The sequence below is a fragment of the Heterocephalus glaber genome, unplaced genomic scaffold (genome assembly GCF_053883595.1).
Source record: "Heterocephalus glaber isolate CG9 unplaced genomic scaffold, H.glaber_assembly_v1.0 deba00001118, whole genome shotgun sequence".
Taxonomy (NCBI): Eukaryota; Metazoa; Chordata; class Mammalia; order Rodentia; family Bathyergidae; genus Heterocephalus; species Heterocephalus glaber.
Genome location: NW_028258196.1, coordinates 245174 through 259377, shown reverse-complemented (window position 1 = coordinate 259377; position 14204 = coordinate 245174). Strand labels below are relative to the sequence as shown.

At 39.7% G+C, this 14204-nt stretch overlaps 1 pseudogene; it reads left to right on the top strand.

The window, feature by feature from the left end:
* The first annotated feature begins 1267 nt into the window (after positions 1-1267).
* LOC101725810 (PALM2-AKAP2 fusion protein pseudogene) lies at positions 1268-3847 on the top strand (annotated as a pseudogene).
* Positions 3848-14204: the final 10357 nt, after the last annotated feature.

Sequence of the window (14204 nt, the reverse complement as noted above, 5' to 3'; positions counted from 1 at the left end):
GTGGTGTGGCAGAGAAGCATCACAGATGAGAAACAGTTCATGGCAGGCAGAAGGCAGAAAAGCAAGCAGGGTGCAAGACAAGCCTCTTTCTGTCCCTTATATTGTATCCAGGCTACCAATATTAGGGTGGTGCCAAACCAATCAGTGGACTGATTTAGTGATCACCCAGCCCTAATCCTAGCACCCTTAATCCTACCATTGTACCATGAATCAATCACACACTTTAGATTCAGCCGCCTCTGAAACAGCTCCACCTATGACTGCAGGAGGCTTAGGGGAGACATCTAAACACAACCCATAACACCTTATATTTTGTATTATATCTGTAGTGCTTAGGAAAACATCTGACACACTGTAAATGACAAGTAAATGTTCCTGATGTGACAAGTGTATATGTATGGCACTTGCAATGTGCCAGGCACTGTTCTATAAGCTTTAAAAATAAGAGCTCATTTAGTCCTCACAACAGCTCTCTGAGCTAAGTACAACTATTATCCTCCCCATATCTAATGAAGAAACTGAGGCACAACTTAAATTAAAGAGTTTGCCTAAAATTGTACAGCTGATAAAGAGTATGCCTGGAGTTTAGACATGGATAGTCTGGCTCCACAATCTGTGCTATTAATCATTACACTATTTTGCTCTTGGTGTTTATTGCTATTATAGAACAGAACCAAAACTATGACTTAGATACTGAAATAATTGGAAGAGGCAGAATTTCTCTGGAGATATTATACTGACATTCTAGCTGCTGATGACAGTCAGCATGGGGAAAGCATAGTAGAGCAAATACTCTCCCAGAAGTGCTGGTGGATTTACAGTTACATAGTTTGAGCTGGATATCAGTACTGTAAGGCTTTGTATGAATTACTTAATTTCTGGGCATGAATTTCAAAATCTGTGAAATGTGTTAAAAGTACCTTCCTTTCAGACTCATTGAGAGAATTATTGAAGATAAAATATGTAAAGTAACTATGAAGTACACACTCAGCAAATGCTAATTTCCTTCTCCCTGTTAACATTTAAAACAGTTTTGGCAGATGCACTGGCCCCAGCCTGGGGGTGCCGCATGCCTGTCCCGGACTCTCCCAGATGCCCCAGTCTGGAAGCAGAGCCGCATCACGTTGGAACCCAGTCCAAGGATTGTGCCCTCGGAAGCTGGCACCCAGAGAAGCCTCCCCAGCTTTCTGAGGATGACGTCCTACTAAAAAGGGAGAGAGACAGTGGTAGTGCCAGTCTCCTGGAGTCTGCTACCAGCTCTCTTCCCCCAGATCATAAAAACATGGAAATTGAGGTCTGTAACAGAATGTAGTAAAAGTGTTCCTGGAATAGCCTCCACCCCCCATTTCATGGACCACTCTTTCCCTTTCTGTTCTCCTCCACACAATGGCCTCCTCACCCATCACCACCACCCATCCCTCGATAACGATGTGGCCAGAGAGATCTGATATCTAGTCGAGGTGCTGGAGGCCAACTGCTGTGATTCTGCTGTGGATGGAACTTACAACGGAACATCCTCCCCAGAGCCCTGTGCAGTGATCCCAGAGGGCAGCATAAACCCACCCACCCACACAGCCACCCAGCCTGATCCTGCTGACAGAGTAGTGGGCAAGCAGGCTCCTCCTCACATTGAGCTCTGTAGAAGCCCCTCCAACACTATGGCAGAGGGGGAAAGGGCAAATGGCCACTCCCCTGACCAGCTCCAAGATACACTGGGGGACAGCCTGCAGGCACCAGTGAGTCCCAGCTGTTCTTCCCGAGAAGGGGAATTCACACTCACCATGCCAAAGAAGGAAGCCAAGTTTGAGTTTTGTGCCTTTCACAAGGACAAGAAGCCCTCCAAGCTCTTCAAGGAGGATGAACATGAGAAGGAACAGTACTGCATCTGGAAAGTGAGGCCTTCAGAAGATATGCTGGAGCTAGAGAAGGAGAGAAGGGAGTTCATCCGGAGTCAGGCTGTGAGGAAGAATCCTGGCATTGCAGCAAAGTGGTGGAATACTCCTCAGGAGAAAACCATTGAGGAGCAGCTGGACGAGGAACATCTGGAGTCACACAAAAAGTACAAGGAGTGCAAGGAGAGAAGGGCACAGCAGGAGCAGCTGCTGTTACAACAGCAACTACAGCAGCAGCAGCCCCCAGCACAGCTCTGCACAGCCTCATCTTCCTCTCATGAATGTCCTGTCAGCATCAGGGGGACTGAAAATGCAAAGGAGAACATTGTCACAGAGCAGATCAACCTCTCAGCAGCACACAAACAGTTCCAGCTGATGGAGAATTCCAGGCAAGTGGTGGCCAAGGGCCAGAGTACACCTCAGCTGTTCTCTGTCAACCCTTTCTACAGGCCTCTGGGGTCCATCAACTCTGACAAGCCAGCTACCATCTTGAGACCAGCTTCCATGGTGGGACCTCCAGAAGACAATGCATCAATGGCCAAGGGGCAGAAAGTGCCGTGTATGCTGGAAACTCAGTCACGTGGAGGAGGCCTAGGCACTACCACCCCTCAGGGAAAAGAAGGGCCTTATAGTGAGCCCTCCAAATGTGGTCCCTTATCGAAACTGTGGGCAGAGGATGGAGAGTTTACAAGTGCCCGTGCCATCATCACTGTGGTCAAGGATGACAATCATGGGATTTTGGATCAGTTTTCAAGATCAGTCAATGTCCCTTTGACCCAAGAGGAGCTTGAGTCAGGTTTGGATGAGTTGTCAGTGAGGTCCCAGCATACGAACGTTCTGGAGACCCTGTCCAATGATTTCAGCATGGACAACATCAGTAACAGGGGTGCCTCCAATGAGACAACCAATGCCCTCCAGGAAAACTCGCTGGCTGATTTCTCTCTGCCTCAGACTCCACAAACAGACAACTCCTCAGAGGGCCAAGAAGGGGTCTCAAAGTCATTTAGTGACATGGTTTCTAGTCCCCTTCCTCTACCCTAGGAGATTCTCCATACGAGGATGACTCCTTGGAATATCAGGCTGGTCTTCTGGTGCACAATGCCATTCAACAAACCATAGCCAAGCAGGCTGATAAGGCTGTTCCCCAAACCAGCGAGGATGGAGCAGAACAGCAGGGACAGGAAGCAACTCTGAAGGAAACTGAAGCCAGTGCTCCCAGCTCAGAGAATCCTCAGAGCATGTTTGAGCCACCTCAGGTGTCCTCTCCTGTTCAAGAGAAAAGGGATGTATTACCAAAGAACCTACTTGGGGAGGACAGGGTGCTCAGGGAAAGGGGCCCCTCCCAGCTGCCACCAGCTGTGCCGCCCAGTAGCCCAGTCCACATAGAGGTGACCAGGCCCGAAGGAGGCTACTTTAGCAAGTACCTGGAGGCAGCTGAGCTGAGAAGCACAGCCTCCCTCCTGGCCACTCAAGACTCTGACATGACGGTTGGGCCCTTCAAGCTGAGGTCAAGCAAGCAGCGGACTTTGTCCATGATCGAGGAGGAGATTGGAGTGGCCCAGGAGAGAGAAGAGGAGCTGAAGTGGCAGAGACAAGTGCTGCAGAGCACCCCAAACCCCAGGACCAAGAATGCCCCATTGCTGCCCTCCAGAACCTCCCGCTACAAAACCGCCCCAAGGAAAATAGAGAAAATCAAACCTCCTCCATCCCCCACAACCGAAGGCCCCAGCTTGCAGCCTGATTTAGCCCCAGAAGAGGCTGCCGGAACGCAGCGGCCCAAGAATCTGATGCAGACCCTCATGTAATACTTTGAGACACAAAAATCTAAAAGGTGCAAGAGAATGGAAGATAGTAGTGTCCTTGAGGCCACACAAGTAAACCGAAGAAAGAACACACTGGTCTTGCACTGGGAGGCAAGGATCTACGCCAATCAGGAGGAAGAAGACAATGAATAAATGTCTTTCAGCCCAGGAAACTTCTTTGGAGCTTGGGCTACCAAGAAACCAAGAAATGCTCTAATCAAAGCATTCTAATGGAGTATTTATTAAAGTTCATACAAACTCAGCAGTACTAATATAGACCAAAAGCTGCAATACACAATGTTGAAAAATAAAGTGAAAAGAATGTCCACCAATCGAACTCTGAGACCCAGGAGTTGTAAGAGAAAGGATTTCTATGGGACTCAAAGATGACTCTGGATTTGGATTACTCTCCAGTTGATCAAAAAGCAATACAAGCAAATCAACATAGTTGTTATAGGCAGAGCACAGACAGCCTTGCTGGCTGATGGGGAAACACAGTAGTGATAGAGTCATTCAGAGAGCAATAGGCTGTGTAGTCTACACAGCAATAGAACATTTCTTTGAGCTAGCTTCCTATTCCTGGCTCATGACATCAGAGGTGTTGGGTTGACTACATTTTTTTCCAGCAGCCATAAAATCAGTGGTGTTTCTCTCCATAGTTGACCAAAGGAGACAGCTGTGATTTGGTTTCTCTTACACTTATTTTTAATTGGGAACAATCAATGATTGCAATACATAAAAACCCATATTTTTATGACAGTATTTCTTCACATTGCAGATGCAGTGTATTCTGCACTAGGAGGTTGAGAAAGATGGGGGAAGAAAGCCAAACCAAATTGATTATTTTAGCTTTGGGATCTTGTCTGCTTATACTATTGACTGATCTGCAGTTTAGGAGACCACATTTTCACAATTATGTTTCTTCATGTGAAAACTATATTTAGTGGGCAACAACTATTTTTATGATGGGATAGGGGTACATAAACATGGATAAAATCTGTACACATTGAACAGCTTTGTTCAAGATGGTAGGGTTTTTTTTAGAGTGGCAATAATTGAAGAAAGGGCAAACTCTGCCTTAGAGAGGTAGGTGATAAGAAATAAAAAGGTGTTTATAAGTATTTTGTATTATAAAATAGGCCTTAGAGGTAATAGGGAGAAGGATAGGTTCTTTTGAATCAACCAGAAAAGAAACATTAAAGTCATGAAGGCAGAGAAAGAAAAAGGGAGGGAGGGGAAAGAATGGGGACATAAGAAAGGGAGATTATTTTTTCTGAGCAACCAGTGTTTTTCAGGATGATAAAGAGACATAGAAATTTAAGTGTAGGCTTGGAATCATCTACAAATCCTAAAGATGGGGTGCATAAGTGTACACATTTGTGCATTTGTGTGAAGAGTGTGTGTTCACAAGGGTGTGTGTGTGTGTGTGTTGTTAAATTTCCAGATTGATTGTGGCACCTGGGTGTACAGTTATTTCCTCCAGAGCTATTTGCCAGCTTCAGGAGTGATTGAGAATGTCTTTTTTATGAAAAGGGATATAGAGGCACTGAGCTGACACAGTATTTGTAATATTAAATTGACCTAGCATGGCTGAAAGGAAGCTCCCCCGCTGCCATCCCAGGCTCCTAGGGCAGAGAAGGTGAGCCAGTCCCAGCACCCAGAAGGAAGCACCCCCCTTCATCCCAGGCTCCTAGGGCAGAGAAGCTCAGCTAGTCCCAGCACCCAGAAGGAAGCTCCCCTGCCACCATCCCAAGCTCCTAGGGCAGAGAAGCTGAGCCGGTCCCAGAACCCAGAAGGAAGCTCCCCTGCTGCCATCCCAAGCTCCTAGGGCAGAGAAGGTGAGCCACGTGGGTGCCAGAAGAAGCCTCCCCCCCGCCCACCGTGGAAATAAGAAAACACATAAACAAGCCTCAAAAACAGATTTCTGGATCACCTACAGCAACTCCAAAAGGAAATGAGATGGAACAATCTGATATTAAACCATCTGGACTCTCTGAACTGCAACAAAAGAAGATCTGTGAAAAAATGAAATCAGAAATAATTACTCAGATAACAGCAAAGATTTTGCTCATGGTGCAAGACATGATTAATAAATCTAGAGAGGACACAGATTTAAAAAAATAGAGAATCTGGGGAACATGATGGAATCCCAACATAGGAAACAAATGGAATCCATAAAACAGATACAAACAGATTTCTAAGAGATTAAAAACCCCACTGAAAGTCTGCACAGCAGAATGAACCAATGTGAGGATAGAATTTCACATATAGAAGATAAGATTGCAATTAGTGAGGAGGAAAAGAAAAATTGCTTTAAAATTGTAAGGGAACATGAGAAATCAATCCAGTAGCTGCTAGACAATGCAAACAAGAATAACATAAGACTGATTGGAGTCAATGAAGAAACAGGAGAGAGTGCAGATGACATAAAAAAACTGTTCACAGAAGTGATGGCAGAAAACTTCCCAAGAAGGGGAAAAGAACTTGACATACACATAAGTGAGGTATATAGGACTCCAGCTAGCCTTAATCAAAAAAAATCTACACATAGGCATATAATAGGATTCCAGAAATCCAACAGAAGAATAAAGTTCTACAAACAGTAAGAGAAAAGAAACAAATCACATACAAAGGAAAGCCCATCAGAATAGCAGCAGACTTCTCAATGCAAACCCTCAAGGCAAGAAGAGTGTGGAGTGATTTATTTCAAGCCCTAAAGGAAAACAGCCTCCAACCCAGATAGATGTACCCTGCAAAACTCTCTTTCAAAATGGATGGAGAAATAAGATATTTTCATGATAAAGAGCACCTCAGGAACTTCATGAATACCAAACTGGCACTCCAAAAAATTTTAGACAATACCTTAGGAAAAGACAATGAGGATCACAACCCCCAGGAAACCCAGCAGAATGAATCCACTGGGCATGACAAATTAAATGCAAAGGGGAAAAATCCAACAAAAAGAAAAAGTCATGACAAGGCTTTTTAAATTTTGAACTTCATCTCCCTAATGAGTGTATAATTCAATCTTATTATTGCACTGATTAGTATTTTTCTGATTCTGGAGTTGCAGACCATACCTTGTGCTATACTGGCTATTTATCATCTTCTTATGTCTACATTTTAATTGGTTGTCTATTAATGAGCTCTAAGAATTCTTTATATATTCTGCTCATAGGTTATATGCATTGTAAATATGGTCTGTTTAAGGACTACTTTTCATTTTAATGATGTCATTTAAAGTTCTAAATTTTGATGGAATCTCATTTATCAATTTTTTTCTTTTATGCATCATGTTTTTTATATCCTAGGTAGCTCTTGCCTACCCTGAATTCATAAATATTTTCCCTTATAATTTCTTCATAAAGTTTTATACTTTTAGGCTTTCATATTTAGGTTCATAGATCCTTTCAAGTTATTTTCATGTATGGCAATAAAGGGTTGAGGTTAATTTTTTATATATGGATACCAGGTGTTCTAGTGCCCTTTGCTGAAAACACTGTCTCTTCCATGGCTCTTGAATTGAGTTTATGTTCTATAAAATGCTAATGTTAAATAATCTTTCAAAACTCAGTGGATCATATATGTGTGGTTCTATTTCTAGATTCTCTGTTTTATTCAAATGATCTATATGTCTTTCCTTACACCAACACTGCCTTGATTAATGTAGCTTTAGAAGAAGTCTTAAAATTAGGTACTAAACGTCTTCCAACACTGTTTTTGTTTTTGTTTTTAACTGTTCTAGGTCCTTTGTACTCCTACATAAATTTTAAATTTCAATATCCAATTCTTCATTTATAGCAAGTGTGGGCTGGGAATTTAGCTCAGTGATTCCGCCTCCTGCCTTGCAAGTGGAAGGACCCGAGTTTGATCCCCAGTACCAAGGAAAAAAAGAAAGAAAGAAATTTATAGCAAGTGTACACATACCTGAATTTTTATATGTACCTTGTGTTTTCTAATCCTGCTAAATTCAAGTACAAGTTCTAGGGGCTCCTAGAGATTTCTTAGTACTTTCTCTGTAGATGATCATTTCATCTACATATAAAGATTTGGCTTCTGCTGTGCCAGTCACATCCTAGTTGTGTCATTTTATTGCCAGACTATTTTGGTGGGGCCTAGGTTTCCAAGTTTAATGGACAAATAAAGAGTAAGCATATCTGCCCTTGTTCCCCACCTTAAGGAGAAAGCATTGTATCTTCTCCATTCATATAAGGCATTCTTGCTAGAAGTATGGAGTACATGTCTTTAATCTGTTGAGAAGGTTCTGTTCTACTTCTAGTCTCCTGATAGCTTTTACCATGAACAGCTGTAGAGTTTAGTCCAATACTTTTTCTCCAACTAGTGACAGGATCATATGGCTTTCTCCTTTCCTCTGTTAAAATGATGACTTTTGGGGGTGGATCTTCCAATGCTGAACCAACACTGCCATCCCTATAACAAAACCACTTTCTACATCCTGCCAGATCTGACTTCTAATAGCTTGTTTTGTTAAACAAATTTCTATCTATGTTCATACTTTTTTCTTCTATTATCTTTATCCAGTTTTAGGATTAGCACAATGTTGAGATCCTAAAATGAGGGGAGAAGTGTTCTTTCTTTTTTCTGCTTTAATTGTTGATATAATTTATCAGTTAAAATGTATATGAGCCTGCTGTTGTCATATAGGTAGGTTTTCAAGCTAGGAATATCCTTTCTTTAATAGGTGCTATTCAAATTTTATATTTTCTCCAGAGTTAGTTTAATTAATTTGTCTTCCAAGGTACTTCTTAGAAGTTGTCAAATTTATTTCAAAACAGATTTTTTAAATATGCTTTCTATATCCTTTTAAATTCTGTAAAATCTGTGGTAATGTCTCCTAGATCTTAATATTGTAATTTTAAAAATATATAACTGATATTGTGTAACAGGAAGAAAAGGTCTAAAAGAGCAGGGGAATTTGGAGGGGTAGGGGAAGGGAAAAAACCGAAAGGAAAAAATATGAGAAGAGGAAAAAAATGGAAACAATGTCTTTGCAAGTAGGGAAGGGTGGAGGGGGTGAAGGGAGGGCAAGGGAAGGGGGAAAAAATAAGAACCAAGAGACTCATGTAATGGTACAAAATCCCAATGATGAATGTAACTGTATTTTATACCTAAAATGTACCAATGAAGTTAATGGGAAAAAAATTGACCTAACATGTTATTTGCATGAGTCACAATTGCAAAGTTTTCAGCAGTTTTGTAATTTGACATGTAGGAATGTATCCTATTTATTCTCATACTTTGTATTCATGCTTAGTATACTATAGAAGATGCCAGCTTTACTCTTTGTATCATTTAAAGTGATATGATAAGAGCATTCACTAACTGGGTGCCCTACATTTCTGGATGAGACAATGTTCAATTTTGGGCCATGAGAAAACAAAACAAAAAAACAACTAACCAGACTTCATTATTTTTCCTTTGTTTTAAAACTATGGTTTTTAAAAAATCAATAATTAAATCAGACCTCATTAAAATTCAAAATAAATTTAAAACAGTTTTATAAATAGGACAGAGCACACTCAGGTGATACATGCCTCATGATTAATGGACTATCTTTGGATTACCACTAACAAAATAAAAGTTATACATAGTATCAAAGTGGCTTGATAGTCCATGTGTACTACACATCTTAAGATTGCTGAAAATGCAGAATTTGAAGGTGTATAGCCATGGTATCTCGGTGGTCCCTCTTGGAGCTTGCATGGGCAGCATAAACAGCAAGTGGGTGATTCCTATTAACACTGTTTACTTGATAAATACAGCAGGGACCATAAAACAGCCTCTGGAAAAGGCCTAAAATTTAACAGCATTGAAAGCAAATATACAACATATGCTCTTTATGGAGTGTTATGATCCAATAAAAACTGAGACAATAGGCTGTTGCAGCAAGATATCACACAATTTAACAATGAGGCTCAAGAGATGGAATATACCATTTGAAGCAAAGTAAGGAAGAATCATCAAATAAGTAAAACTAAACTCTCTGTAGTAGGTCCAAACCAGTAATGTGGTAGTACCTAAAGCTGGGGACAGATAATCAGGGAATTATCACTAACATGTGGTAATCTGGGAGTTTTCAAGTCACAGAAGAAAAAGTCCTTTCCCACATGAGGCATTAAGCAGAGGAAAAGTGAAATGTTAGTAATGACACAAAATATGTTTTACGTTGATCATTTTAACAGTCAGACAATTTCATATACAGAATTTATGTATAGTAAATTTTTTATCCAAAGTAGTATGTGCTAAAGTTGTGAAAGTTGTCATGGAAAGAAGGAAATCCTTGATACTAGATGGAACTGGCCTCCAGATCCCTTCACTGTCTTTAAGGTGACCTTGAGGAAGCTGTTTAAGTGTGTGAATTCTCAATTTTAATCAGCTGTAAAATGAAAACAATTTCTTAAAGTGGCAGCATTGTTTTAAAGCTTACAAGATCAGTATCAAAAGGCCACACATCAGATATTCACTATATCATGTGTGACTGCTATCATCATCATTATATCATCATCATCATCATCATCATCATCATCATCATCATCATCATTATTTTAAAAGAGTGGGAACTCTTAAAACACCAGAAAACAATAATTTCTATAGCAAGATTTAAAAAGTCTTCCAAAACATCACCATCACTATCTTCTAAAATACATGTCACAATACTAAATATGTGCAAATAACCCACAAGAAGTGGGGAGGTGCAATAAAAGAGCAAAAGACATGGGAAACAAATAAAAATTATATAAGAGGATGGATCTAAATCCAACATGTCAATAATTAAATCAATTATAAATGATCTAAACATGCCAATTAAAAGACAAAGCTTGTTATAAGAGAATAACAAAACCACCCAACTATATGCTTTCCACAAGAAACTCACTTCAAAAATAACAATACAGGAGATTAAAAGTTAAAAGATGAAAAAATCTTTATGAAGTGGCTCTATTAATACCATACAAAGTAACTTCATACCAAAAAATTTTACCAGGCAAAAATAGGGACATTAGGTAATGGAAAAGTTCACTTTATCAACAAGCCATACATTCTTTCATATGCACACAATTAAAAAACACACTCCCAACATAATTGAAGCAATAACTGGCAGGACTGAAAGAAGACACAAAAAAAATCCACAATTACATTTGAAGACTTTGATACTTGTCTCTAGGTAATAGACAAAGTTAATAGATATAAAATCACCAAAAGCAGAAGTATTGAACAACACCATCAATCAGCTGGATCTCAGTGACACTTCCCACAACAACAGCAAAACAGAAATTCTTTTCAATTAGTCATGGGATATCTACCATCTCCTGGGGCATAAAATAAAGTTTAATAAAATAACTTAAATCATGTACAGTGTGATCTCTATCCATAACAGTATTAAACTAGAAACCAGTAACAAAACAATAATGGAAAAATCCCCAAACACTTATAAATTTAATAATACATTTCTAAATAATCCATGCCTGAAAACATAATTCTCAAGGAAAAGTATTTTAAAGATTTTAATTGGAATAAAGCTCTGCATAGTAAATACCACCTTGTCACATCAATTTATTCAGAAAGACTATATAAAATAAATATTTATTATAAGAATTCTTGCAAACTAGGAATTGAAGGTGTCTTAGTCTGTTCAGTGTTGCTATAATAAAATAACAGAGGCTAGGTACTTTACAAAGAAAAGAAGTTTATGTAGTTCACAGTTGTTGAGCTCCAATATGAGCATGATATGGCACTGGCTTCTGGTGAGAGCCTTGTGGTACATGGTATTCCAGGGCAGAACTGTGTGCAACAGAAGAGATCACATGGCCAGAAGGGAAGTAAGAAAGAGAAGAGCTCTTTTTATAATGGCTTTCAGTAAACAGTTCAGTCTCTCAGGCCTAAACCAGTCCCTCTACACAGATATTAATTCCTTCCAAGGGTGGAGCCTCCATGACCTAAATACTTAATAGGAGATCACCACTTCTCAATACCATTATACAGGGGATGAGGCTTCCAGGACATGATAACTTTGGAGACGAATCATGTCCAAATCATGGGAGAAAGAATCTCTTGAACCTAATAAAAATCACTCACAAAAAAAGCCTATACATAACATTTTTAATAATATAAGCTGAATATGAGGTGTGAGCAAAAAATACAGTGAATGTTTAAATTAAAAATTATTACAGTAAAAGACAAATTTCCACTACTTCTCATCAAAATATTCCCCCTTGCTTTAACTACACTTGTCTTGTCCCATCCTTCTTGTCACTTTCTGAAGCAAATCTGGAAGTCTTGGCTGATTCAATGTCATGAATTAATCCAAAATGTTTATCTTTATTGGTCATTTAGACTTTGGGGAAGAGTCAGAAGTCTCATGATGCCAGATTCAGTAAATAAGATGAATAAAATACCTCATAATATTTTTATAAGCTTATGTTTCTGTTGGTAGGCACTTGGCACTATCATGCACTTTTTTTAAAAAAACTCATACCTTGTAAGAGAGGTAGGGACTTCTGAGCCACTGTTCTACCACTCCCAGCCCAGAGGAAGGGGCTTCCAGGCCACCAATCCACCACTCCCAGCCCAGAAGTAGGGGTTTCCAGACCATCTTTCCACTGCTCCCAGCCAGGAGGAAGGGGCTTCTGGGCCACCGTTCCACCACTCCCAGCCCAGAGGAAGTGAGCTGCATGGGTCCCAATAGCATCCACACCCCTGTTGAAATGAGAAGATGCATAAACGATTCTCAAAACCAGACTTCCAGATCACCTTCAGCAACCCCAAAGGGAAATGAGATGGAACACTCTGATACTCAACCACCTGGACTCCCTGAACTAGCAACAAAAGAGGATCTGGAAAAAATGAAATCCGAAATAATTTCTCACATATCAGCAGAGATTGCGCTCTTAGTGCAAGACATGATTAATAAATTTAGAGAGGACATAGATAAAAAAAAATAGAGGCGCTAAGGAACATGACGGAATCCCAACATAGGAAACAAATGGGATCCATACAACAGATACAAACAGATTTTGAGAAGATCAAAAACTCCATTGAAAGACTACACAGCAGAATGAGCCAATGTGAGGACAGAATTTCAGATATAGAAGATGAGATTGCAATTACTGACCAGGAAAAGAAAAACTGCTTCAAAATTGTAAGGGACCACAAGAAATCAATCCAGCAGCTGCTAAACAATGCAAAGAAGAATAACATAAAACATATTGGAGTCAATGAAAAACAGGAGGAAGTGCAGATGACATAAAAAATCTGTTCACAGAAGTAATGACAGAAAACTTTCCAAGCAGGGGAAATGAACCTGACATACACATAAGTGAGGCATATAGGACTCCAAATAGCCTTGATCAAAAAAATGTACACATAGACATATAGTAGTTAAGATTCCAGAAACCCAACAGGAGAACAAAGTTCTACAAGCAGTTAGAGAAAAGAAACAAATCACATACAAAGGAAAGCCCATCAGAATCACAGAAGACTTCTCAACACAAACTCTCAAGGCAAGAAGAGCTTGGAGTGATGTATTCCAAGCCCTAAAGGAAAACAGGCTCCAACCCAGACTGCTGTACCCTGCAAAACTATCTTTCAAAATTGATGGAGAAATAAGATACTTTCATGACAAAGAGCATCTTAGGAACTTCATGAATACCAAACCAGCACTCCAAAAAATTTTTAGATAATATCCTAGGTATAGACAATGAGGATCACAACCCCAGGAATCAAAGCAGAATGAATACATCAGGCACAACAAAAAATAAATGTAAAGGGGGATCCAACAAAAAGAAAAAGTCATGACAATGATAACTCAATACTTATCAGTTATAACCATCAATGTTAATGGCCTCAATTCACCAATCAAAAGAAATAGACTGGTAGAATGGGTCAAGAAGCAAAATCCAACAATATGCTCCATTCAAGAAACACAGTTAATTCAAAAAGAAACTCATAGATTGAAAGTTAAAGGGTGGAAAATAATGCTCCATGTGACAGGAAGCCAAAAAAAGGAGGAGTAGCTAACCTCTATGCAGACCAAGGGGATTTCAAACCAACACTGATTAAGAGAGAAAAAGAAGGATACTACATCCTCGTAAAGGGAAGAATCAAACAGGAAGAGATGACAATCATAAATATCTATGCACCAAATACTAGTGCACCCTACTATATAAAACAAATACTAACGGACATGAAAAGTCATATATGCACTAATACAATAGTAGTGGGGGACCTCAATACCCCACTGTCACAAATAGATCAACTAGACAAAAATCAACCAACGAAATACTAGAACTCAATTGAACTCTTGAACAAATGAACTTAACAGATATTTACACAGTGTTCCACTCCACAATATCAGAATACACATTCTTTTCAGCTGCACACAGTTTGTTCTCCAAAATAGACCACATACTCACTCACAGAACATATTTGGGTAAGTGCAAAGGAATTGAAGTTATCCTCTGTATATTATCAAACCATAGAGCGATGAAATTGG